This window comes from Hippocampus bargibanti, linkage group LG01 (genome assembly GCF_051943395.1).
Source record: "Hippocampus bargibanti isolate YZ-2025 linkage group LG01, ASM5194339v1, whole genome shotgun sequence".
Classification (NCBI taxonomy): domain Eukaryota; kingdom Metazoa; phylum Chordata; class Actinopteri; order Syngnathiformes; family Syngnathidae; genus Hippocampus; species Hippocampus bargibanti.
The window spans coordinates 31244279-31270244 of NC_142734.1; the positions used below are offsets into that span (position 1 = coordinate 31244279).

Sequence of the window (25966 nt, forward strand, 5' to 3'; positions counted from 1 at the left end):
GACATACTATATAATATGGAATTATCTCCCAAGTTTATTCATACAAATTAATTTTGTAATTGTAGCATGACTCGGCATTTATTGCAAACCTATGACACAACTATATTGTCCAGATATTAGCTATATTTAATGTAAAGAAAAGCAATTGAACCTCATGCTTATCATGTTAGGAGCGTACCAACTAAAGCAAGGACTCAATTGCCTTTGCTTTTGTGTGATGTCCTTACAACTAAGTGTCACCAAGTGTACTTCACAAGGAATATTCATTTCTTGAGGAAAGCCAAGTCAGCCTTGTGACTCAATCCATTCCATATCCATTCTGCTCTGCCTGTCCCCGCTGCCTCTTTTCTCTAAGTGCCAGATATTTCACCTACCTATCAGTTTCCCCCTTAACATGCCGGTATATGCAGGAAAGGCACCCATATAAGGTCAATGATTGTCCTCTGCAAAGCCCTCCTTGAAACTACTATCTTGCAGCCTCAACTCCCTCCTTCCTCCATCACTCAAATTACAGTGTGTAGAGGTCACAGCAAGAAATGGGTTCAATTGGACTGATTAACCGTAGTCCAGTTTTACATATTATTGAGGCTGGGTGGAGAATATGGCTACAATGTCTCTTAAACTGAGGAATGTGAATCATTATAGTGGTATGTTTCTAACAATGAACCCATGACCTTTGGCTTGTCTCCATTTTTTTGAAGAGACCCTGAAAGATATTCAGCATTGTGGTGTATGTTTGTATATTTAGCCTACAGCAAGAAACATTTTATAGAAAAAAATAATAAGAATCAAAGGATATCCGGGCAGAAGAAATGTGCCAAGGTGATGATGGAAAGCAGCTGCTCCGAAACAACAAAATCGGGAGGGGGGTTAAGAGGAGTCAGTAGGGGCTAAGGAGACAGAAAGACTACCAGTGACAGAAAGCGTGGTCACGGACTGCAGTTTAAGACTTCTGGAAAGCACATCAATCAAAGTGTGCAGCGCGGCCAAGAAGATGTTGCCAGGGTTCCACAAATGGCCAAAATTCATTCATAATAAACCCCACTGAAATGCATTTAGAACAGTTTGATATATAATTAGAATCAAACCATTGAAATTATTTCACAAAATGCTGTTAGACATTTAAGAAATGGAAACTGTTTTAAATGAGAAAATAAATATATAAAAATTTGACCATATATGCTGAGAAATGTTACACAATTGTGTTTGCAATAATGACTTATTTTCCGATCAATTACACAATTGCTCGATCAGTATATTATGACATTACAGCTGATCGCTGCAATAATATGCAAATCGATCGAGGTGATCAGATCTGCGCAAATTTTACATGATCAACTGATAGAATGAAACTTCAACAACTTAATGTTCATCCACCCATCCATTTTTGTCACGTGCGAATTGACAGCTGGGGGCGGGGCTGCCTCTCCCTGTCGCCACCACCTGTCAATTCTCTAATCACGGACATGGGGCATTTATACGGGTTGCGGTCACCTCGCTAGTGCCGGATGATTGACTAACCTCGCATCTCAACCGTACCATGGACTCTTTCTGCGGTGTGTGAGTTTACCCGGTCCGAGGTGTTTTCCCCACGTCCCGTAAGTTTTTATTATGTTCTGGGATTGTGAACTTTTGCTTCCCTGTGTGCCATTTGCTTTTTAAGCGTAGTAGGCGGGTCGGATCACCCCCTACCTTCCTACTCGCTGTGTTGTAATACTTCTGTCGTTTATTACATTGCCGGTCCGCATGATTATCGGACCAGCGCCTTTTGTTTGAGAATGAACATTCTGCAGGATCGTGCGTCTCTGTCGCTTGCTTTGGGATCCCAAACATTCCACTACGTTCCGACGAGTTAGCTGTCTTCGGTCTCGCTCGGAACGTGACACTTTTCTGATGTATTTCTCTTGCCAAAGGTCACGCGGTGTGCTGGACCGGAGCCTATCTTTCGGTTGCAGGCGAGGGACACCCTGAACCGGTTGTCAACCAATTGCAGGGCACAAAGAGACAAATAACAACCATCCACAATCACACTTACACCCAGGGAAAATTTTGGAGTGTTCAATGAGTCTGCCATGCATGTTTTTTGAATGTGGGAAAAAACCACAGTACCCAGAGAAAACCCACATAGGCACGGAGAGAACATAGAAACTCCAGACAGGAAGGCCAGAGCTGGACACGAACTGTGCGCCTCTGTGCTGTGAGCCCGATGCACTAACCAGTCGGCTATCTTTGTAGGGCGCCATCAATTTAATAAGAATTTAACAACAACAAACTTTTAAGATAATATTTCATTATTCTTATATGAAGAAGGGTAACAAACTTTCTGCCCTGAATGCCTCTCACAGCTGTAATTCTTTCACATTACATTTTACAGTAGTAGTTAAATATCACTGTAGTTTTTTTTTTTTTTTTTTTTTTTTTAAAGTAAAGCAACTATGAGTGTGATGAGGAAGGTTATATTTAGGGTTGAAACGGATCCTTGAGTAATTTAGGTACCTCAGCTCCCCGAAAAAATTGACTGACAGTTTCTAGTTGAGCGGTGCTGTGTTCCGCACAGACACACCCAAGGCTTATTAGAGCATTGTTCTTAACAAAACTATTTTCTTTTTGTTTTACAGCACAAGTTAAGGCCCGGGGACCAAATCGGTCCCGCCACATCATTTTATTCAGCCCGCGAAAGCAAATCAAGCATGTCAAGTGCCATGATAGTTGCTCAAGTCTGAACCAAAATTTGTCAACCACAATAACAGTCAGTATTTTTTACCTCGAATTTGAAAATTATTCATTAATCATTCATTAATTTGTTGTGCACTCTATATGCTATGTGTGGAGAGGATTAAACATTCTAATGGCTTACCCACACTCATAATGGCTCTTGAGAGGAAAGTGTAACTACAATGTGGCCCACAGTGAAAAATGAGTTTGGTACCCTTGCTTGACGGAGTCTTGAGATGAAAAAAAACCCGGTCACACCTCAGCGTTAGACCAATCGAGAAGGAGCCACTTGTTCAGAGGAGCAACTGACTTAATACCCAGTATGTCGCTTCTATATTTGTCTCCTGATAATCTGCTCTCACATTGCAAAACTTTGCCCCCTTTCTCGCAAATTTAACAGCACCCTTTTTTTAAGAAAAACATACAGTGGCATTTGTGATCCAGCGCCGACATTCCTTATCTCACTGCAGAGTATTTCAAGGCAACGCAGCCTTGAACACCACGCAGCCCCCATTCAAAGTGTTGTACGAACAGAAGCATGCACACACCCACACACTTGTCACTTTTCGTGCCCTTTTCAAGGACAAAATCCAGTCCAAAGCATACAAGTCAGGCATGTTGTCGAACAGGCAGACCTTTTTTGTCTGTGTATAAAGTGGATAAAAAAAAACAAAACGAAACAAAGGCATCAAAACTCACCTGTTAAACTAGTTATGATCTTTTCATCTACTGTATCATAATGAACAACTATCGGGTGAATAACGTGCAAGTGAAAAACTCAACGCACGGTGTGAATATTCTCGATTCACTTTGCGACGTAATAATCTATTTTCATCCGGGATATTGCAGGTAAAAATGTACAAAGTTTAATCATGTAAGGAACTGTTTTAAAGTTGAATCCTCTTGCCAACAAGTCATTCTAGGTTATGCTGTCCTGTGCCCGTAAATACAGTTTTGTTCACGGACTTCCCTTCGGGGACTCATGACCTAAAAAGGTAGTGTCTGATTTCTGGGGTTATTTTGAGTTTGTGTGATAATGCTCACTCTTGTCCCTCTTTAGAAATTCTGACGAGAGGCAAACCAGAAGGTTATTTTGGGCTGATAAAGGATCTCTCAATGGAAGTAAAATGTGAATGGTCGCTCCAACCGCCGAGTACAAACACAGTAAAGCACAAAATGATTCATATCCTCGACCACACGGTCGGTGAAATGTTAGACTTTAGACCTTGAGTTGGTTTATTTTCATTGTATCAAAGAAAGTGAAAAAAGGATGATTGGATCTAGCGTTTATGGGGTTTTCATATTTTGAAACGATTCATATCCTTGAATATGTGAGGAAATACGGTCCAGGGAACCCTAATGGGAAAGACTATGACAAAATAATCATGTAAAAATGTATTTATTTGGACAATGGGTCTCCAATCAATTAACTCATTCACTGCCAGACCATGTGCAAAAATGTGTCCTCTCCAGTGCCAAGGTTTTTGTCATTTCCACTGAAATTGCAGGACTCACAGAATATTGAGTTTTAGTACTACATAAACATTCAATTCAGCGTAAGACTTAGACTATCTTCTTTCATCAGAAAAAAAAAATCCTAAGTTATATGGGTCCGGAGTTGTATGAGCTTGAAATGGGGGCGGCTGCATAAAATAAAATACAAACAATACATATTGATTTATACGCTTTACCAACAGGTGAAGCTGTAACAAAGCACGGACATGGAAAAAAGGGAAATGCTGCCCCTTGTGGAAAAGGAAAAAAACATTTCCAGAGGCCAAGGGCAGCGCTTTTTTGCCACCCCTCGCAAGAAAAAACAAAACCCGAACAAATTCAAGAATGGCACTCCATGTTACACTTTTCAATTCCTGAATAAATTCGGAAATGGCAGCGAATGAGTAAAGAATAGTGTCAATCATGTCAAAATGTTGCATTGCAAATACCCTCATTTTCAATAAAGTCAGCACGAACATTTGAGATGACAGATGACTGTGAAAGGGCATTTCTAGTCCTCCTAAACCACTGGTGTCAAACCCAAGGCTCCTGGGCCAGATCTGGTCCACCTCATCATCATATGTGGTCCGCGAAAACACATCAAGCAGGTCATGTAAGTTACATGATGCTCGCTGAAGTTTGAACCAAAATTTCAAATTGCAAGAATTTTCACCTTTCCAAACCCTTTGTTACACCACGTCAATATTTTTGACTTTTCAAAACTACGTATTCGTTGTGTGCTGTGGATTTACTCCACGTGGGTTTTCTCCGGGTACTTCGATGTCCTCTCGCATTCCCAAAAATGCATGGCAGGTTAAGGAAACACTCTAAAATTGGCCCTACGTGTGAGTTTGAGTGTGGATGATTGTTTGTCTTCGTATGCCCTGAGACTGGCTAACAACCGATTTGCCTCCCCGCCTACTGCCGAACACTGTTAGAATTGGTCCTGCGACCCACAAAAATATGTGTATTAGAAGATGGATGGATGGATGGATGGATGGTTTTAGAAAATTCAGTCATAATGGCCCGACAAGGGAAATACGACAAAAGTAAGTTTGACAGCCCAAACAAAAACCTTTATGTTGTTGTTTTGGTTCGGTTCTAAATTTGTTGCTTTAAACATCCCAGTTTTATTTGTAAAAGCAAAAATGCACTTTTAACTCACCCACTGTTACTTCCCCTCTTCAGCTGAGCTCTTATTGTTTTTTTCCTCCTGTCTTTTTGTTGTCTCTTTTAAACAGTGGGCACGTTGTTTTTTCACCCCTTGTTTTTGGTCTTTTTCACAACCCTCCAAATCTGTTTTGGTTCGGGTGATATGTGACTTCCTATTCCTAGCCCCATTGTTTTCCAGAATTTTATACGAATGAGGTTAAAACAAACTGTTCCAAAGTAGAAGGTCAAACAACACTGTGTTATGAAACCAAGAAAAGAAGACTAAAGGTAAAAACAGCATGAGACCATCAGGGTATTCCTGTTCCTGAGCAAGCCTCTGTAAACACCCTCTCTCTCTGGTCGAGAATGAAAAAAAAAAGAAAAATGTTTCTTCATATTGGCACGCTGGATGACTTCCTGTGATCCTTTGTCTGAATCGCAGTCTCTTGTGTTCATGTATTTGAGTTCGAATCTGTATTCTCAAAGACTCCCTGGTTATTTGCAAAGGCCCAAGAGGATTTCAACTGAGTGATATATTTAATACGGTGGTCAAGGGGAGTAACTTTTTTTAAATGATGGATCCTTGACCACTCAGATTCCATAACGTGTTTTCCTTATGATGCGGGGTACAATAAAGAAGGGTATGTTTGAAAAACCTTCTGATGGGGTGAAAATAATGAAAACTCAAAAAGTCAATGGCTACTTGATCAGAATATTGAATGAATAGCCCTCAGGCCTACCCCACAATTATATTGAGTGCCTTATGCATATGTCGTCCATCACAGAGGACGGCTCAAAAATGGCGGCCTTCCGTTTCCATTCCTTCTAAAGCAGAAGGACGAAATAATCATTTAGGAATTTGACACTTCCATTGGTCTATGTGAACCATGTGTGTCCCCAAATGTGAACAGCTCTAGCATTTTGCATTTTTTTTCCTCCCAATCTTTTTTTTCTAAATTCTCTCCACACCTTCACCCTCTCAGCTGTTCCTTCTTTTCGTCAGACTCATTTCACACATTTCAAAAATCCACCGCAAAGTCACGAAAGGGGCAACTGCGATCTGAGAGGCGCTCTCAGCAACAACAACAAAAAAAATCACCCTCGCAGTACATAAATGTGATCTCTGTTATCCAGCTGCCCTCCCTAAATCATTCGCAACCCCTTCAACAAGTGGTCACAAGCTGAGGCAAAGCAGACTCCTCCGATTGAGCGACAACCACAAAAGAGGATTCCAAAAACTTGATTGCGCAAGTAAAAAAAAAAAAACTGTATCATTGAACATAATTACAGAATGCCCTTCTATCCTCCTTCCTGTTGGTGAAGTAATGGTGCAGATATTCCAGAGTCTGAAAAAAAAATAAAAGTAATAATAAACTAAAGCCAAAAATGGGAAGTGGGAGTTTTTTTTGTCAGGGTTCTTTCATGTCAGTGTGTCAGGTCATCAGTCTTTGGAGAAAGGAAACGGCAGCACGCGGTGAGCCCGTCATCGCATCAGGCATTTCTTTGTATTTCCTATCATAGTATGTAGGGGGGGGGCGTATGGAAGGAAGTTTAAAAAAAAAAAAAAAAAAACTTCCAGCCCGTAAAAATCAGCCTGTTTCATTTCTTTTTTTTCGGGGGGGATGGGCAACGAGACGAAAATCCCACAATGTGGTCGGCCAAAGCGATTATGCGTTTGAGAGGGATGGCGCCGCAGCGCGCAGTGGCAAAGTCAGAATACACGTCATCTCCGACATTCATTTGCAGACGCCGCGCACATGCGTGTGCAAGTCAACTGTGCTAAACGGAACATGTACTACTATAAGCGGACCACATTTTTAACCAGATGCTGAAATGTTTTCTTTTCCTGAGCTTGGTGGAACGAAATACTCAATGAAATCGGGATACAAAAAACATCTGATGTATTGTATTGTATTGTATTTTGGACAGATGCCCCCATTTCAAGCTCAGATAAATCCAGACCCATATAATTTAGGACTTAACTGTTTTTTTTCTCATGAAAGAAAAGAGTCTAAGGTTTCTTACGCTGAATAGAATGTTTATGGGATTGGATTGGTTTATTCGTCTCGCAGTGGAGAAATTTACATTTCACAGCATCAAAGTTATGAAAGGAAGAGGAAAGGAAGAGGAAAGGCAAGAGTGAAGTATAGGTTTATGTAGTCCTAAAACTCAATAGTCTGTGGGTCCTTCAAATTGAATGAAAATTACAAAACCCTGGCACTGGAGTGGACACATTTGTGCACATCATCTGGCAGTGAATGAGTTAAAATGTATGCAATGACTGTTAGCACTGAATTGTGAAGATACTGCATAATATCTTATCTCTAATCTCATAAACTCTTTTGGTCATTCAGGTGTCGCAAATATTGTGGCCAATGGGTGCATACACACTCAGTTTGCATTCAAGTAGTGAAGAGTGAACTGGTTCTACTTACTCGAACAATAAATCTAGCCCGGGGATGGTCGCTACAGTCGCATCAACCAGTTTGCAGATAAAGGGATTTTTTTGGGGGTGCTGACTGCATTGTCTCCAGCCTCCATTTGGGTAATCTGTTGTGTGTAACATGCTCTTGGTCACCTTGACTTTGGTTGCCATAGTTCTCAACACAAACATATCCCCACCCAGAAATACACCAAATAAGGCATTGGGTGTGTGTGTGTGTGTGTGTGTGTGTGTGTGTGTGTGTGTGTGTGTGTGTGTGAAAAGGGGTGGGAGGGGGGTCCTCATAAACAGACGAAACAGGGGGAGAGGCAGAGATATTCTCAAATTTATTGCAAACAGATCCAAGAGATTCCAGTGTGTACATATACTCGCAAGAGGTGACTGGTGACAAACACGCACACAGTCTGGCTAATTAGTATACAACATTAATTGTCCTACACTCAGCTATTGTTGACTCAAAGAAAATGATAATTGCATGGGCATCAACACCAAATGAATTGAAGCTCTTCGGAACGGAGAGATGTCTTTCAGGACAAGTCTGTTTGTACTCCAAATGACCTTTAAGCACCTTCTTCCAACGCCAAGGAATCAGGCTACAAGAAGGCGGCCGTACTGTCTAGCTGTCGACCCCGGCAGATGTGAGTTGTGAAGAGTTCAAAAGAATTCTGCGAGGGGGCACCTCCATTTACATAATCCTCCAGATATATTCCCCAGCAAACTAATCAAATTATTCACAAGTCCGGCCCCTTAACTATGTCCACCCAGCAGTCTTTCCTCTTTCCATTAGCAGCCTGGGTGGCTAATCGCATCGCGCCAACCAATGTCCTTTTTTTCCCTTTAGATTCCCCCCTCTCCTCCCCTGACGGAGCAAACAAACAATGTCGTCCGCCCTCCTTGTCTGCATTTTATTTTTCCGGGATTTGACATATTTTATAAGAAAGGAGCACATCAAGAGCAGGGGAACTTTATCACTTGACATATACAGTCGTGAAACAATAGGACAATATGTCCAAATAAGGCTTTCCTAGGAGGTTGGTGATTAGCGGGGCAGAGTTGGAGCTATTCTGGGTAACTTTGAAAGACAAGTGCAGATGACACAAGGGATTTTGATAATCGCGGGGTTGGGTTCCTTGTGGGCCTAATCCGAAAAGAAGCTAAACAAAAACTGCTGATTCAAATACGAGTATGACTTATTCAATCAAGACCGTTTCCAACGGAAGACTAATTTTTGTCTGCGTGTTGCTACGTTCACACAGTTTCAAGGTTGCGGCAGCCCGACATTGTCGATTCCATCCGTAAGTGAGCTTATTGATGGAGTGCACACTGCTTGCATCATCATCAACACTCAACTACAAAACAAACAAAAAAAGCATGTAATCTACATAAAAAACCTCACGGGTGTTGATAATACATAAGAACATATCTCATTTGAAATAGAGAGAGTTCAGCGTGCTCCTTTTGGCGCGGCTTTGTTTAAAAGATCACACTGTTAATCAGCCTGCTGTCGCTTTGTGTGTTCCATCCACTGCCAGGGGGTAAAAGGTTTAATGGATCAGCCAAAGTTTACATCTCGTATGCGGTCATTTTCAATGACTTCTTTCCCCACACTGAAATAAACTATTTTATGTCTCCAAATATGCAGATCATTTTGCTTAATGAAAGATGCTTGACGTCTCAGATCCAATTAATATGCAAATGCAAGTGAGGATTTATTTGTGACATTCTGTATGGGTGAGAGAAAACAAAAACGCTTCTTAACGGTAACACTAATTGCTGCGACTAATTGTCACATATCATCATTCACTCTGAATCTCATAAACACCTTCAAATCTGAAACAAAAATGCAGGTAAAGGAACATGATTTAATCTTTTTTTAAAATCTGTATTTCTGTCCAGGTCAGCTGATGTTAAATGAAAAAAAAATCTCAACTATGTTATTGATACATGATGATGAATAAATAAATAAATAAATAAATAAATAAATAAATATGTTCCATCACACAATTTGTTTCCAATAATAATAATAATAATAATAATAATAATAATAATAATAATAATAATAATACGTTTTTTTTCAAGCGCCTTTCAAAGCTCTCAAGGACACTTTATAGTCACAGACAAGCATAGAAAAAAAACGGATAGAATAAACATACATACATACAAAGATACAATATCATATATCATTCCTCCGTCCACTGGCTGCTTTCTCTCGATTACTGCCTTTTAAAACAATACCATTAAAAAGACCTACACGGTTGTAACACCCACGTTTCGCCTGACGTACATTTGATGGGTTTTCAGCCTCCTCATATTATTACAACTCCACCAAAAGGCAGACTAATGCAATTTGTCGTTGACATGACAAACCTTCAATCGCTGATATATTTATCATTGTAAAATAAAATCAATAATGTAACTCAACTACTAAAATCCTTTCATGGATGAAGCAATATGCTCTTGCATCATCCTCAACTTTAATTCCAAACACTCCATTCGTTATAGAAAACCGTAAACCCTAATGGACACCTACAGTGACATATTGTTGAGAAAACAGAGTTCATTTGTTTCCTAAGCGTGATTTAGCGCGCTGGACATCAAACCACAGCAATTGATAATGAATAACAACTACTTGGAAAATGCTATATTTCAAGGTTGAATGCTGAAAAAATTGAATAAACTAAATAATTACTAAAGTATAGGAATCGGTGTAAGCTGTTAGATCGGTGAAGGAAAAGACAGTCAAGCTCTCTTAGCCACTTTGACATTCTGTAGACCATTGGGTGAAATGATATGATTTAGTGTCACCCCAAATGAGAAAATCTTGCAGGGCTGTAAACATAACAATCAGCCACTTTGGATTAGAAGGCCATATGTCCAAACTAGCAACAGATAAAAAAGAAATGCTGACAGGTAGTGCAGTGCGCAAAATAAAAAATGATCCACTGACAACACCTCTAATGCTTTTAATCTTCTTATGATATATTTATCGCTTTTAACCTAGCTTTGAAAGACTCACAAGACTAACTGCTTGAATTCCAAAGAATGTACAGTACGCCATTTTGCAGTTTGGATTCGCATGAAGAGCCGGAAGTTAAGATTGTTTGTGGAAAGCATTATAAAGGCCTGCTATTCAAAGTGAGCAAAACAACTTGTAGTCATAATAAAATACCATGTGTTCGATACAGGAAATTGTGCATCATAATAAATGTGACAGGGCATTTTTGAACATTTTCACTAACGGAGAACATTCATTTTTGTGGCCCAAAGGTTGTTTATTGAATTGTTTTCAACTGTTCATTTACACCATTGGTCACTAAACTACGGCCCGCGGGCTATATCCGGCCCGGCCCCCCCTGAACAATACCAGAGGTGCTATCAGATTTTTTTCCTATTTGGACTCCAAAAAAATAACAATTCATTTTACAAGTCAAAGGTCAGTTTTCGATCATTATCTGTTACTATTTTAATCAATGTAATCAATGTATGTTGTTTATAATCGTGATTGAACAATACAAACACGCCTGCTCACAACAGAACGCAAACAAAAGGATATTTGTGACCAACTGTACCAAACCATGGAGAAGTTGGACCTGAGTTACAGAACTGTGATGGTCTGAAAGCCCAACAGTCTCATTGACTTCTATGCTGCCCTCCCAAATGACACATATCCAAACATCAAAAAACACGCAATGAAAATGTCCACATCGTTGTATTAAGTTCATCCTGTCTACTTGATATCTAATTTAAAACAGATTCTTTACTTACAAACAGTGTATTGTAGGTGTTCAAATACCTGACATGTTTCGGGATATACTTCCGCCTTCCAATCTTAGATAGATAGATAGATAGATAGATAGATAGATAGATAGATAGATAGATAGATAGATAGATAGATAGATAGATAGATAGATAGATAGATAGATAGATAGATAGATAGATAGATAGATAGATAGATAGATAGATAGATAGATAGATAGATAGATAAAAAGATACTTGAAAAAACGAAATAATTATTAAAAAAGATTGATCTCATAGCAGCTAATGTTTGCGTTGTCGTCTTTTGAATGTATACACTGTAGCTATATGACAGGGGATCACAGTGCTCCCACATATCTGCTCTAATGATGTGAAAGGAGTATTTTTAATGTCAATTTACAAAGCCTATCCATAAGATGACCACTCTGCAATGAAGCCAAACAACTGAGTGTTGAGAACGACAATATTTTGAAAGGGGACGTTTGTGTGTTCCAGCCATCATCTATATGAAACCCGAGAATAAGGATGAGGCTTTCTGATTTCGCATTTGAATCAGGAAAAGTAAAATTAGACACCTCCATGTCAGCAAAATGACTGCCTTGAGCAGCACATGCAACGTTAGATAGGCCAGACATATTCATACATAAAGCTTAACCAGACTCCGCTGAGTCTTGAGAAAACATATTGCTTATGACAGAATCTGTCAGTGTTTGCGTGTGTACGTCATTACTGTTTGCATGCCGTCCAAGCCTCAGATTGCTGTTTGAGGATGTAATTGCTCTGCTCCACTCCTGCTGCGAGAAGCCCAGAATGGATCTGCCCAGGCTGTTTAGCAGTCAATGGCCGGAGCAGATTGTAAACAGATCTCCCATGATTTGCGGCTTTAGTGGTTTCGTGAGTCTCCAAACAAGGTTGTACCGATAACGCCATTCTCTCCCTGACAAAATCAGCCACTTTGCTGCAAGGGTGTGATTTGAGAGGTGCCAGTCAGAATGATTGGCAGCATTAATCCCCCACAGGAGCAAATAGGAGGAGAAAACAAACTATGCTCTTGTGGAAAGCCCATCGCTGCTCTCAATAGTTGATCTATGGAAAGACTGAGAACACGAGAGATCCACCATGTGAGGTTTTAGCTAAGATTCTCTGACCTGTTGGACCCTGGATCAAAAGTGTCTTATTTGATTCACGACCATTGAACTAATGTACTGTCATTCACAAAGGACTGTATGTGTTGACACAGCGCAACGTCCGACTGTATATTTAGGTGTCTATGCAAGCCACCAAAAGCTTTCAGAAAGCAAACGTAACCGATAGAGGGACATTATGCAGGCATGTGGTTCGTTTCCCCATATAAAAAATAATGTATTTGGCTTCTTATATGAAAGTGTTACCATTAACTTCCATTTGCTTTCAAAGTTCATCCTTGATTCATGCGCTGCCAGCTTGATTACGACCTGAGACAGTTGCATGCCTCTGACATACAAAGCGCGCAATGACTTTTAAATTAAACATTAAGCTTTGCCGGCCAGCAGCAAAGCAAGTCATCAAGCATTAAGCGCACGTATTAATTTTCAAAGAACTGTTGGTAATGGGAACATCTTGGAGACAGTGACAATAACTTGCCCCAGGCTAACAGGACTATACTATTAAACATACCCAAAAAAACCTTAACAACCTTTTCTCTCAACTCATGTATATTAAGCATCTGAGATTAATAGGTGTACAATGTGCAGTATTATGTGTAATGTATTGTGTGTGTGTGTAAATATATATATATATATATATATATATATATATATATATATATATGTGTGTGTGTGTGTGTGTGTGTGTGTGTGTGTGTGTGTGTGTGTGTGTGTGTGTGTGTGTGTGTGTGTGTGTGTGTGTGTGTGTGCGTGTGTGCGCACACATACAAACACACACACATTGTCTGGTGAGCAAATCTGTCTCACAGTATAGAGGTGCAGGTGCCCTTGGTCACATATTTTGCTCCAAACATTTATGGCCAGAACGTCTAGGCACAGCAAAGGTATTGAGAGGGTTCACATTCGTGGCATCAGTCCAGCATTTATGCTTTTAGCAAATTACGTGGCATCAATGGCATCATCACACCGTGATCTTCAACTCTTACTGGAACAGTTCGCAGCCAAGTTTGAAAGCGGTTGGGATGAAAATCAGCACTTTCAAATCTGAGACCAGGGTCCTCATTCGGAAAAGGTTCCCTTTTCATATTCAGGATGAGATCCCTCCTCAAGTAAAGGAGTTAAAGTACTGTACATTGAAGTCTGAATCATGAGAGGAGAGGGTGCAGCGAAACATCAACAGGCGGATCGGTCTGCTGTGCTGCATACTCTGTATTAGTCTGTCATAGTGAAGAAGGAGCTACGCTGAAAGGCAAAACTCCCAATTTACTGACCGATCTATGTTTCTACCATCATCTACGTTATCGAGCTGTCGGTTGTGACAGAAAGAACAAGATCCCAGGCACAAGTGGCTGTGTTTACTACTCCGGGTGTCCGTGCTCCCCTGACATATGGGATGAGGAGTATGTTCATCCAAGAGGGACTCAAAGTTGAGCTGCGACTCCTTCACTCCTCCTGGACGAGACGTTCCCCCTGGTGAGACCCCAGGGATGATTTCTCCCAGCTGGCATAGGAACACCTTGGGAGTCCTCCGGAAGAGTTGGAAGAAGTGGTTAAGGAGAAGGAAATCCGGGCTTCCCTGTTGAAACTGCTGTATCCGTGACCCCAAATAAGCGATAGCAAATGTTTGTCTTGATATGTGCCATGCGACTGAGTGTCGACCAGTTCAGAGTGTAGTTTGCCTAAATCAGCTGGAATAGGCAAATCCCGATGACCCTGTTCAGTATAGGCAGTGAAAATGGATGGATGGATGGATTTATTTACTTATTTACTTATACACCTTTAAAACTGTTGCAATTTCATGGCTAAATGCACTGTGCAAGCTGAGATAAGATTAATGTTGGACTGTGTCGATTTCACTTTGCATGGTGAGTTTCACTGGAGAAAAGTACAAAAGAATTGCAGAATATATCGGATATTTAAATTACACACCAAATTCTTGCTCATTTGTTACAATTCTGGAACATGTCCAATTTCATTATTACATTTCAGCAAAGAAAATACGCCGCCAATGGTTCACATAATCATTCACAGTCATGCTTAAAGACTTCTCCCTTGTCCCTTGCTGCATAGAAACAAACAAGGAGCAGTGAGTCACAGCCCACTGCGTATTTTTTACATTTCATGTTTTATTACAAGAGGCAATATTTTCCTGTTGAGGTGTTTCATAACTTGAAAATTTCATTCTTTCCTAAGTAGAGGTAGGAGTAGATATGTAAAACGTGCATAAACGGGTTAAAAGTAGGGATGAAAAAAGAAAATATTCAAATAATAACATAAACAGACGAATCAGATAGTAATCATTTCTTCCGGTGTTTAGTTTAGCAATTATGTTTTCTTGAGTCCTACCGCGTGTTTTTGTCGGTCCTTGGAAACGAATAAAAAAGTTACTGCCGTTGATTAGAATTGACCCTGTTGGAACAATAACGTCCCTAAAACTGCTACTGAGCATTAAAAGTTTAACGCTATTTTGAAAGAAATTGTGCATCCATTTGACAGCCTCAACGAATGTGGACCGTGCAAGGGCGTAGAGATCTTATTTCTTATTTTTTTTTTTGTTTTAGCTAATTTCCTCATTTCTTATAAGTGGATGCAGGTGTTTTCTTCCGGTTATCATGGGCACATGGCTAGAACAAAAGCAAAGCCTCTGCCATTTTATTCCCCCTCCAAATGATGTGAAAATGGCCCATTATGGCAAAGAACAAAGAAGGTTGGCCCCCATGTTCGAGCCAAGGCTCACGGATGCCCCGGTGACTCGGCTAGCTATTCTCCCAAGGCCTACTCCTTGATTAAATGCATAATCCAGCACTCCCCATCCCCGGTGATTTAGTGTGCCTTTAAATCAGCTTGCGCACACATAAAAACCTCAAATAAAAATCACCAAGAAAAACCATTGCACTCTAACTGTTCTATTAAAATGATACCCAGCCTAGCCTTTCTTCTCTGCAATACCGTTTATTCCACATGAATGCGCGTCTTCATTTTTTTTTTCACAGGTATGCGTATAAAATATTTAAAGTTTAAAATGTCACAGCTGAAACATCAAATGCAGGAGTCTCTCATTAATCAGCAAAGATGGTGCTTCTCTTTTAAGGTTATAACCCTTTGAAAGAGCAAAAATTACATTTTTGACCTTGAAGATGAGACAAACTCATAAACGTAAAATAATTTGCAGTTTAAAGGGGAAAGAGATATCGGTTGCCTCAGCCAGCGGTGCTCTGGCTTGTCACAGGGAGACCAAACAAGTTTCAATTTCACATTTACATCTGAGCTGTAAGGATTAATTTGAAATCACACCCAGGGAGGGGGGAGAAAAACAAAACAAAACTCAGATAAAAATATCAAAAAGGGCAACTGTCAAACTTTCAAATCCACGGGGTCCTCTCTATCTTCAGAATGTAAAACTCGCAACTTTTTTTCTTGCAGTTTTATTAAATGGTGCATGACATTTTCATTACTCAAAGAAATTAAATGGACTAATTTTCTTACAAGCCGGGAAAGTCTGCTATATTAGGGAGGTGCAGAGCAAGCAATTGTTCCACACCTCCACAAAAGGAAGGTGTGTTCTCAGAGTTCAAAGCCTCCTCACAAACGTGTACTATAATGAGGGCGTTCAGGTTGCAATCTTTTCCTCGAAATGACATTGTGATCCGCTGCTTGTGCTGATTTCACCACAGTCGCGGTGGAGAAACAAAATAACTTCATCCTGTCCTCCAATTGTGACAATTTATGTTTCATTTATGAAAATGTAATATTTATGATACAACTGCTAATCAGATTTTATGAATCAAAAGCAGATTTTGGAAAATTAAAGATTCAAGACGGGGTCTTTATATTTTGTTGTCATTGTGAAATACCTCCGACCATTTTACTGAACAACAAGCAAACAAAATGTCATTCTGGATTTTAGTTTTGTATTATGTCGATAATGTGGAAAGACGCGTAATTGTGACATACATTTTCCCATTGTGGGACTATTAATAGCTTTGTTATTCTTAGTCTTACTCTTATGATCTATTTTATCACTCCAGTTTGTAAATTGAAGTTCAAAACGAGGTACGTATTATGCTAAATGTGTGTACCATGCTAAAATATTTTAGCTAACGCTGGTCGTGAGAAGCCTCAAGCCGCATTTGATGAGTTGCTTTCATCACGAGATCTTAATTAATTAACCCTTCCATACACAAATATCAATAACCTACATTCATTTTCAGGCATTAAAAATATTGCAATTAATCAAAATGTTTACTCGCTATTCCAGAGCAAATAAATTACAGCTCTGATAGTGTCCTATGAGGCTTTTGTTGCCATTCATTTTTTCTTTGTACCAGTCTTTCTAGAAACAGGTTTGACAATTTTGTTTTAGCACTTGACAGGAGGGGGATAATTAAGAAAAATCATCATGAGAAGCAGAATGGGAACCAGTTGCAGACAAGACTCAGAAATGTGAAACTTTAGTATTTCTTGGAAAAGACAAAACAAAAAGAAAACTAATAACTGAGAGCCGTGTTCTATGAAGACCACCAAAATACTAAGAACAGAGGGCAGGGCCGGATGCAGAAAATATGCAAGAAAGCTTGACATTCTCCAAGTTTGACGTGTCACTGAGCCTCGTCATGCCATGCCCAATCCGACATGACAAAATAAAAGGTGACAAAATAATAGCAAGAAACCTGTCAACATAAAGGAGCTAAAACAAAACACATTCGCAACCGGTCACAACATACAGTAAAGTCTCGTTATATCGATATCGGATATATCGATAGTCCCGGTTATATCGATACTATTTCTATGCACGCACGGAGAAAATTACATGCAAACAGGGTCGGATATATCGATAGTCCCGGTTATATCGATATTTTTTCGGACTCCCTTGAATATCGATATAACGAGACTTTATTGTATATGATTAAAAAGTGGTTCCACCTCAGTTATTTCCGCTCTTTTGCTCATCAAAATTCAAAATGTTCTCTTATTTTAACACATTTTGGCCAATGTGAATTCAGTAAATCTAAAATACAGTAAAGTCTCGTTATATCGATATTCAAGGGAGTCCGAAAAAATATCGATATAACCGCGACTATCGATATATCCGACCCTGTTTGCATGTAATTTTCTCCGTGCGTGCATAGAAATAGTATCGATATAACCGGGACTATCGATATATCCGATATCGATATAACGAGACTTTACTGTATATATATTTTTTGCATTCATAAATCCTACCACCTGCTCAGGCCAAACCTCCAGTGTAAGAAACACAACTTTGATATATTGATCCTGCTGCCAGCACGCATGCAAAAGCCAATGACAACAGCTGAACCCGATTTGAGTTCCTCACCGGCACAATCACGTGCTTATGTGTTTACTTCCATTTAATACGATGTGATTGATCAGTTTCGAACAAAGCAGCGTCGACAGTTAGGAGGGTGTGCACAACTGTTCAAACGTCATTTGAAAGTTGTTTATTTATTTATTGAATGGCTTTTGAACTTTTTTTTGTTCTGTGATTTATCTAGGATAAAATGAGGGCTGCCAATTGTAAGAGTTTCACAAACATAAGTGGATACAATAAAGTCCTTGAGAGTTTTGAAATGCGCCTATTAATTAAGTGTATTATTATTATTATTATTATTATTATTATTATTATTATTATTATTATTATTATTATTATTATTAATGATTCATAACCACAACACTGGTTTCTACCATTGCTACCAAGTTGTTATTGTTTTAAGGTCAGTATTTCCCCCAAAAAATACAATAAAAATAACTTCAGCCTATCCCAGTCGTCTTTGGGCAGTAGGCAGGGACACCCTGATTGTTATTTTTTTTTTTTTTTTAACAAAGCTGTTTAAAAAATTACATAAAAATTAAAGAAAATGAAGAAACACAAGACAGCAACAGACTGAAGGGATGGAAGCTGCCTAGCTTTTCAACTGCCGTTTTCTTGAGTTGAAAATGATGATTACTCTCGCCTCTCAGGGGTCTACACCACATGGCTGACAACATCATCGGAAAATAGACTCCCGAGTTCCTTTGGGGGCCCTCTAACAGCTTCCATGTAATATGGTGGAGTGGGGAATCTCACTGAAAAGGAGGTGATACTAAAGCTGTACCTGTTATGCTGTTTTAATTTGTCACAAAGGGGGCCACCTCACTCGTCTGGTTACTTTTGGAGCCGTAATGGTGAGAAAAGATTGAAACAAGTGTGGGAGAAAGAAGTTGAATACTGTACTTTTACATGTTCAAAGTTATGATCATCCAGATCGCTATCTTTAAATAATAAACAGCTGTGCTCCGGTTTGGTGTCCATTTGTGAATCTGGAGGACTCGTGTTGTGAAACAAAGAGTAATGTGTGGTAAAGCCTTTTTCAGAAAAAAACAATTGGTTTTTTTCTATTCAGAACAGAATTCCCAATCATATTAATGTGACAACACCAAACTGGACTTACTGGAAGAGTCTCTGTGGTAAGTTTTAATTGCCGTTAGTGATGTGAGTGATGTGATGCCGTTGGCGATGTGAGTGAGATGTGAGTCTTTCTCCTCGTTTCATAAATAAGCTGGAATCCTCAACATGACCTCCAAGTTCATCAGCCATAATTTCGAGGCTGCGTCTGATCTCGGTCTCAAAGGTTGCTGAATAAACATACAATGGCTTGCAATGCTTAGAAAATGTTGCTTTTTGACTGTAAATCACACTAAAGGTTTGAGCAATTGCAGTGTCTTGGACGAAGAATTTAAGAATATCACAAGTGGAGCTTTTTCAGAGCTTTTAGAGTGGTTGAACGCTGGTGGTAAATTATCGCAAATTGAGGCATTGTGCCTAACTACAAACATGTGGTGTAACAGTGAAGAATAAACTTTCAGAAGATCAGATGATCACATTCTGAGCAACAAAAAGGGACAAAGGAGCATGTGAGGTGGTTCGGGGGAATGAGAAGTTTTTGTTTTGGGGAAAATTTCATCAGAAGAGAAGTCACTGACAGTGGAGTGGTACACTCAGCTGATTTTCTATACTGGCAGCGTTGGAATCAGGTGACTCCCACTCAGTGATGATGTGGATGTGAGAGGATCATCATTTCAAAACGTGCCCTGTGACTGACTGGTGACCATTTCAAGGTCCCCAGTCAGCTAGGTTAGGCTTCATCACACCCACATGGGTTAATGCCCTTTGAATCATGAGTCCTTTACTTGCCTTCCTTCACTTCAACACACGCCCCAGAAAAGTACATCATAATATTTGTCATGACAAAAATAAATCAACAATATTTTGAAAATTATGACAGTTTGATTACAAAAAATCAAGCGGTATCCAGTCTACTGTTTGAAAACAACGTGCTGCAGAATCATTTGCCACATTTATCATCGCCATGTCAAATGATGACATTGCATCAAATGTGCAAGCGAAATGAAGCTTCAAGCACAACATATTCAAGGTGTTGTCAAAATAGCAAACTTCATTGTGCGAAGAAGCCTTTGAAAAATTATCAGCATACATCTGCACAATCTTATAACTGTTTTACACGAGCATTTGGTCTTGGTTATCAGTAGATTTTACAAAGAGATTCCTGTGGCTTGGTCAGATTTTGAGGTTATAAATACATTTATTTGAGAATAGTCAAAACTGCCTTCTGGGGCTTTTTGAATTTGTTCAGACCGAAATCTGTCAAAAGTTCAAGGCAGGTGGTTATTGTTATTGTTTGTTGGGAAGGTGTTTACATTTTTGTCAGCATTTTCTCCCCATATTTTATTCATTCATATTTTATTGTTCTGTTTTTCTCTTTTGAAAAAAAAATTGGAAAGGTGCATCAATAGTGTTATTGTTGCTGGCGGGTAAAAACCTCTCATCTCCGGATCTATAAATTTTCAGCAAATTAAACAAAAAAGCCAGCTTGCTTGAGTTACCACAAATCGCATTGTTAAAATTGGGAGCATGCTTTAAATTTCTCTTAAATACTGTTTCACATTAACGGCAACATAACGCCTCCCCAAAATCGTGTTCGATCTGGAATTTAACCCTCTCAGGGACAACGATTACTACAATGGACAGCTTATCATGTTATCGGGTTACAGGATGCATGAAAAGGTTCATTTGCAAGAAAAAAACACGCTCAGCAAAGTCTGCCCCCAACAAGAGTAAAAGCTTAGTTGCAAAAAGCTAACCACTGTGTTTATGTCTCTTCTACCCAAACAGTCTTTCTAAGGTTTAAGGCACACGTGTCAAAGTTAAGGGCCAAGGGCCAAATCTGCCCCCCCCCCCCCCCCTACATCACTTTAATCAGCCAGTGAAAGCAAATCAAGCATGTCAAGTGATGATGCTTGCTACAGTCTAAACCAAAATTTCAAATTGTCCCATGTAAACCACAATAACAGTCATTGTTTTTTACTTCAAAATTGAAAACTAGTTATTTATTCATTTGTTGTGAGTTCTTTATAGAATATGTGGAGGGGATTGAGCATTCTAAGCGTTTCCCCAAATTCATAACGACCTTCGAGAGGAAACCGTCACTACAATGTGGCAAAAAATGAGTTTCACACCCATAATGTATGGGTTCTTAAAAAATAATAATAATAAAATTGTTGACATTTATTAACTCATTCGCTGTCATTCCCGAATTTTTTTTGAAAAGTGTGACCTCGGGCGCCATTCCTGAATTTGTTTGGGTTTTCGTTTTTCTTGCGGTGGTGCCGATAAAGGGCTGGTCTGACCTCTGGCAATGTTTTATTATTATAATAATAATAATAATAATAATAATAATAATAATAATAATAATAATAATAAATTTCCTTTACAAGCACCTATATAAACTGTTAGCGCTTTGTTACAGCTTCAGGTGTTGTTAAAGTGCTATGTAAATCAATATGTATGTATTGTATTGTATTTTGTACAGGTGCCCCCATTTCAAGATCAGATGACTCCAGCCCCATATAACTTAGGAATTAACTCTTTTTTTCTGATGAAAGTAGAGAGTCTAATGTTTCTATCATTGTATTTAATGTTATGTATGTAAAACTTAATATTCTGTGGGTCCTGCAATTTGAGTGAAAATGACAAAAACCCTGGCCCTGGAGTGGACACATTTTTGCACATCATCTGGCAGTGACTGAGTTAAAATATTTAGTGACATCCACACTTTTGATTTCCTAGCGACAGCGCAAAAATGGTCTTAAAAAGAATGCATCTATTTTGCTCAGTGGGACATTGGTCTGACTTTCAGACACTCAACCAAGGAAACGAACACGGCGTTGTCTTCGGAGTTTGAAATGTGCACCGTCGCTGGAGCAGACTTGTCAACAATGTGAGTTGTTCCTCTGCTTTAATTTGGGCCGCACACAGTCTGGCCCAAAGTATATTTGGATCAAAATCCCATTTATACTTGTATTTATTTATTTGTTTGTTTGTTTGTTTGTTTGTTTGTTTGTTTGTTTGTTTGTTTTAGATGGATACACTTTTGGGAATTAATCGTAAAAGGCTGTGACAAAATAAAATTTAAACCAACATGAAATATTTTTGGAAGATGCTAAATTCCCCGCAGAGCTTAAAAAGCTCCAGGCTTAAAGATTTACTTGTCCTCTTATCTTTCATGAGCGAGGAATGTAAAAGAAAAGTTTTGCATTCGTCTTCTGATCCCAGTCCAACTCTCCGAATTAGTATTTATTTGTCTTTTAGTACCATTGCACGCACATAGCACTGTTTTAACATTGGAGTCTATTTCAGAAAACTAAGACTCTTTAAGAACATCTTTACTTTCCGTTCTTCTTAATAAGACATTTCTCTTTTTGTCGTTTTTTTTTTCTTCCCTCCCATAAAGCTGCGCAACGTATGAAAGCGGCTGAATGAAAGGCAGTACAATAGGGCTTTAGAACAAAGGCAGGAAGAACACTGAGGAGAAAATAGGGTGAAAATGGCATCATCTCTATACTTAATGAAATAGCATCCTTTCATTTTTCCCCCTCCCCTAGTAATTATAATAAAGATGGAAAAACATAATAAACGTCTCCCTTCCCCCACCTGCTAACAGTAATTATAATAGACTCAACAATAAATGGTAAAGCAGCACAGAGCTGCATCTTGGGAATTCTCAGGGGTCTGTGGATTAGCTTGAAAAGCCTGAATGATTAAAATACACTAATTAAAATTTTGCGTTCCTTGGTAACTTGTCTTGCAAGACCCCTTTGCGCTTGTAAAATGGGAATAAATGCGACAAAAGCAAATAGTCTTTTGGACCCGAATAAATACACAAGTTTAATCAAGTGAGTTTTTAAAGTGTATATTCATGAAAGCCTCCTCAACGACCTTTTCTCACACACTAATGTAACTGTGGCACACGTACTCAAACTTGTGACTTTCTTCTTGAAGCAACTGATAAGTTGAACGGACGAACGTGGACGAGCAGCCGGGGTGTGAAGTTATTTCGGTGCCGTTAAATGCGTTAACTCCCAAATTTGGATGGGCAGCAATGTGATCTGGAAAACAAACAATTTTGTTTGAGTGCCAGAATGCAATTACGTCAATCAACACCTCCTTATTAAATCCAATGCAGCAATTTAACCCCCCCAGTATACCTCCACAAAATGTCATCAAATTCAGGGATGTCGTTTCTGTGTAATAATGATAAAAGCAGAAGTGAGAAAAAAACTGATGAAAATGGTAATTGATTAGTGAAAGTAATATTGATGTTGCAAATGATATCCCAAGTGACCATATTTGAAACTTGGCAGATTTAATTTCAAATGAATGTATCACCACATGGCGGAGATGACAACGGGCCGTTTTCAATGAAGTTCTGTTCGTACAATGTTAATTACCATAAGACATCAAATTTACAAATGTCTCTGTATTTCAATAGTTGGAAAGAACAACCAGGACACACATTATGATTACTCAATATCACGCCGTATCTTTCAAAGTGATATGATGATCAAAATAATTTGTTTTTTGATTCGTTCGTTGAAAAAAGGTTCTTGGGAGATCTCTACTCTGATTCTTCCACACATTCAAAACACAATTTGAATTTGAAAGCCTTTAATAGTCCCACAATGGGGAAATTTGAAGAGCAAACCAAGCTACCCAATGACGGACGGACGGACAGACAGACAGACAAACAGTTAGATAAGTGGATAGATAGATAGATAGATAGATAGATAGATAGATAGATAGATAGATAGATAGATAGATAGATAGATAGATAGATAGATAGATAGATAGATAGATAGATAGATAGATAGATAGATAGATAGATAGATAGATGAACAAATGAATAAATAAATAGGTAAGCGAAAACTAAATGAATAAATAAATAAATACTGTGAACACATGTTCCCAAAAAGGCAAAAAGGTAACAAAAAATAAAAAACTTGGGAATATAATACCTTTAACCAGTGCTTAACAGTAAATAACCTGATTTTTTTTCCAAAAGGCGAAGCAACAGGGGGACAGATTCAAGATGGATTCCACCAAGTGGGCCATAGCATGGCAGGCTCGGGCGGCTCACCACGGACAACCAACCATACGAGGTGCACCAAGCGAAGGCAACATCAACACACACGTGGCCCGATCTTTTGCCGAAGTCCAAATGAGAGACAGCTGATTAAAATATTGACACAGTTCCCGTTGAGAGAATTAAAAAAAAGGAGGTGGTGTGTGATATGTGGTAGCATGTTTGTATGTGCAAGACAGAAACTGATGGAGAGGAAAGAGGGCGAGGCTCCCTTAAATTCCGACAATGAACGCATTTCTCATTGATATAGATTCCCTTTGACAAATGTGCCCTTTCCCAAAAGGACAACACCTCGACTCGCGTAGTGGCAAACTCTTGTCAATCCATCATTTGACGGAGCGCCGTTGTCAGCTCGTCTTTGCGGGCGCTAAATTACCAACCGCTTGATATTTCTGCCAATAATACACACAAGTGCATCAAAAAGAGAAGAGCACACTTAACGTTATAAAACTTTTGCTTCCAATATAACAAAAGCAAATTAATACTCGGGAGTTACCCCGGTAACCTAATTGCATCGCGACACTGCACACAGGAGCCAAAGTAACTGAATTTTGATGAAAAAAGGCAGAGATAATTTACAGCATTGAGAAATTGGTTGCCGTGGCGACGCGTTAATTACATCTCAAATTAACAATGCAAGTGTAGTGAAATTAAATATAAATCATATTTTCTGCATAAATTACAGGGGTTGATTAGTGCGGGCGCCAGGAGAGCGAGGTTGAGATTTCAAGGGCCTGTCACATTCCCCCTCCCCCACCTCCTCCCGCCTTCCTCCCTTCCTCTGTCGCCTCTCTTCATCTTGGCATCCTCCTCGTCTTCTTCGGTGCCATGGCCTTCTTTCGCAGCATTGCCATACTGAGACACAAGAACACCTATGCCCAATTTTAGTTTGAGTGCAGCAGATCAACTATACTGTACATGTGGAGTCCTCTCTCTCTCTCTCTCTCTCTCTCTCTCTCTCTCTCTCTCTCTCTCTCTCTCTCTCTCTCTCTCTCTCTCTCTCTCTCTTTCTTTCTCTCGCTATGTTTTCCCCCCATCTATCTGTCTGTCTCTCTCTTTGTTTCGGTTTCTCTCTGCCCCCCCCCTCTCTCTCTCTCTCTCGAATAGCAAACGAGTGGGCTATCCTGACCCCAAAGTAGCAAAATAGTCAGCCAAACACTGTACGAGATGTGACAAGAAAGAAATATTCTGACAAGGGTCACCCGTCTAGTTGGGCGGCACCCTGAACCAGTTGTCGGCCAATCGCAGGGCACACAGAGACATTCATCAGCACTCACACCAAGGGAGGATTCTATAAACCTGCCACACATGTTTTGTGGAATATGGTCGAAAACAGAAATACCCGGAGAAAACCCCTACACAGGCACCGAGAAAACATTCAACAACGGTCTTTGTTATGCAATATCAAATACAAGCCTTTTAAGCACTCTGTTTACACTTCCTCCTTCTTCACGTATAATTATTATTATTATTATCATCATCATCATCATCATCATCGTTATCATTAAAACTCCGAAAACACCCGCAAAATACTCAGGGTGTGAAGCATATCTGCCTAGTACCATGCGCATATACCTTGTGTGTGCATGGGAGTAGGCATATGCACACACACTTACAAGGTATGTGTGCATATGCGTTTGAGGAGTGCATCATCACATCAGTCATATTACACTTCTTGTCACAGCAATCGAGATTAGATACAGAACAATGATGAACGTCTCTTTGGAGCCACAAAATCCATCCACACAATGCATGTGGCT

General features: G+C 39.4%; 1 protein-coding gene and 1 long non-coding RNA gene across 3 annotated transcripts in view; one reads left to right on the forward strand and one right to left on the reverse strand.

Annotated features, from left to right (window-relative positions):
- Positions 1–25966, reverse strand: part of casz1 (castor zinc finger 1) — a 185258-nt gene that overhangs the window by 118948 nt on the left and 40344 nt on the right. The window lies entirely within an intron of this gene.
- Positions 1479–24333, forward strand: LOC148903889 (uncharacterized). Of its 2 annotated transcripts, none has more exons than XR_016116653.1 (3): positions 1479–1598; positions 21924–22004; positions 24126–24333. It is a non-coding gene; the product is annotated as an uncharacterized LOC148903889 (long non-coding RNA). The 2 variants fall into 2 exon arrangements; XR_016116656.1 differs by lacking the exon at positions 1479–1598 and adding an exon at positions 19148–19173.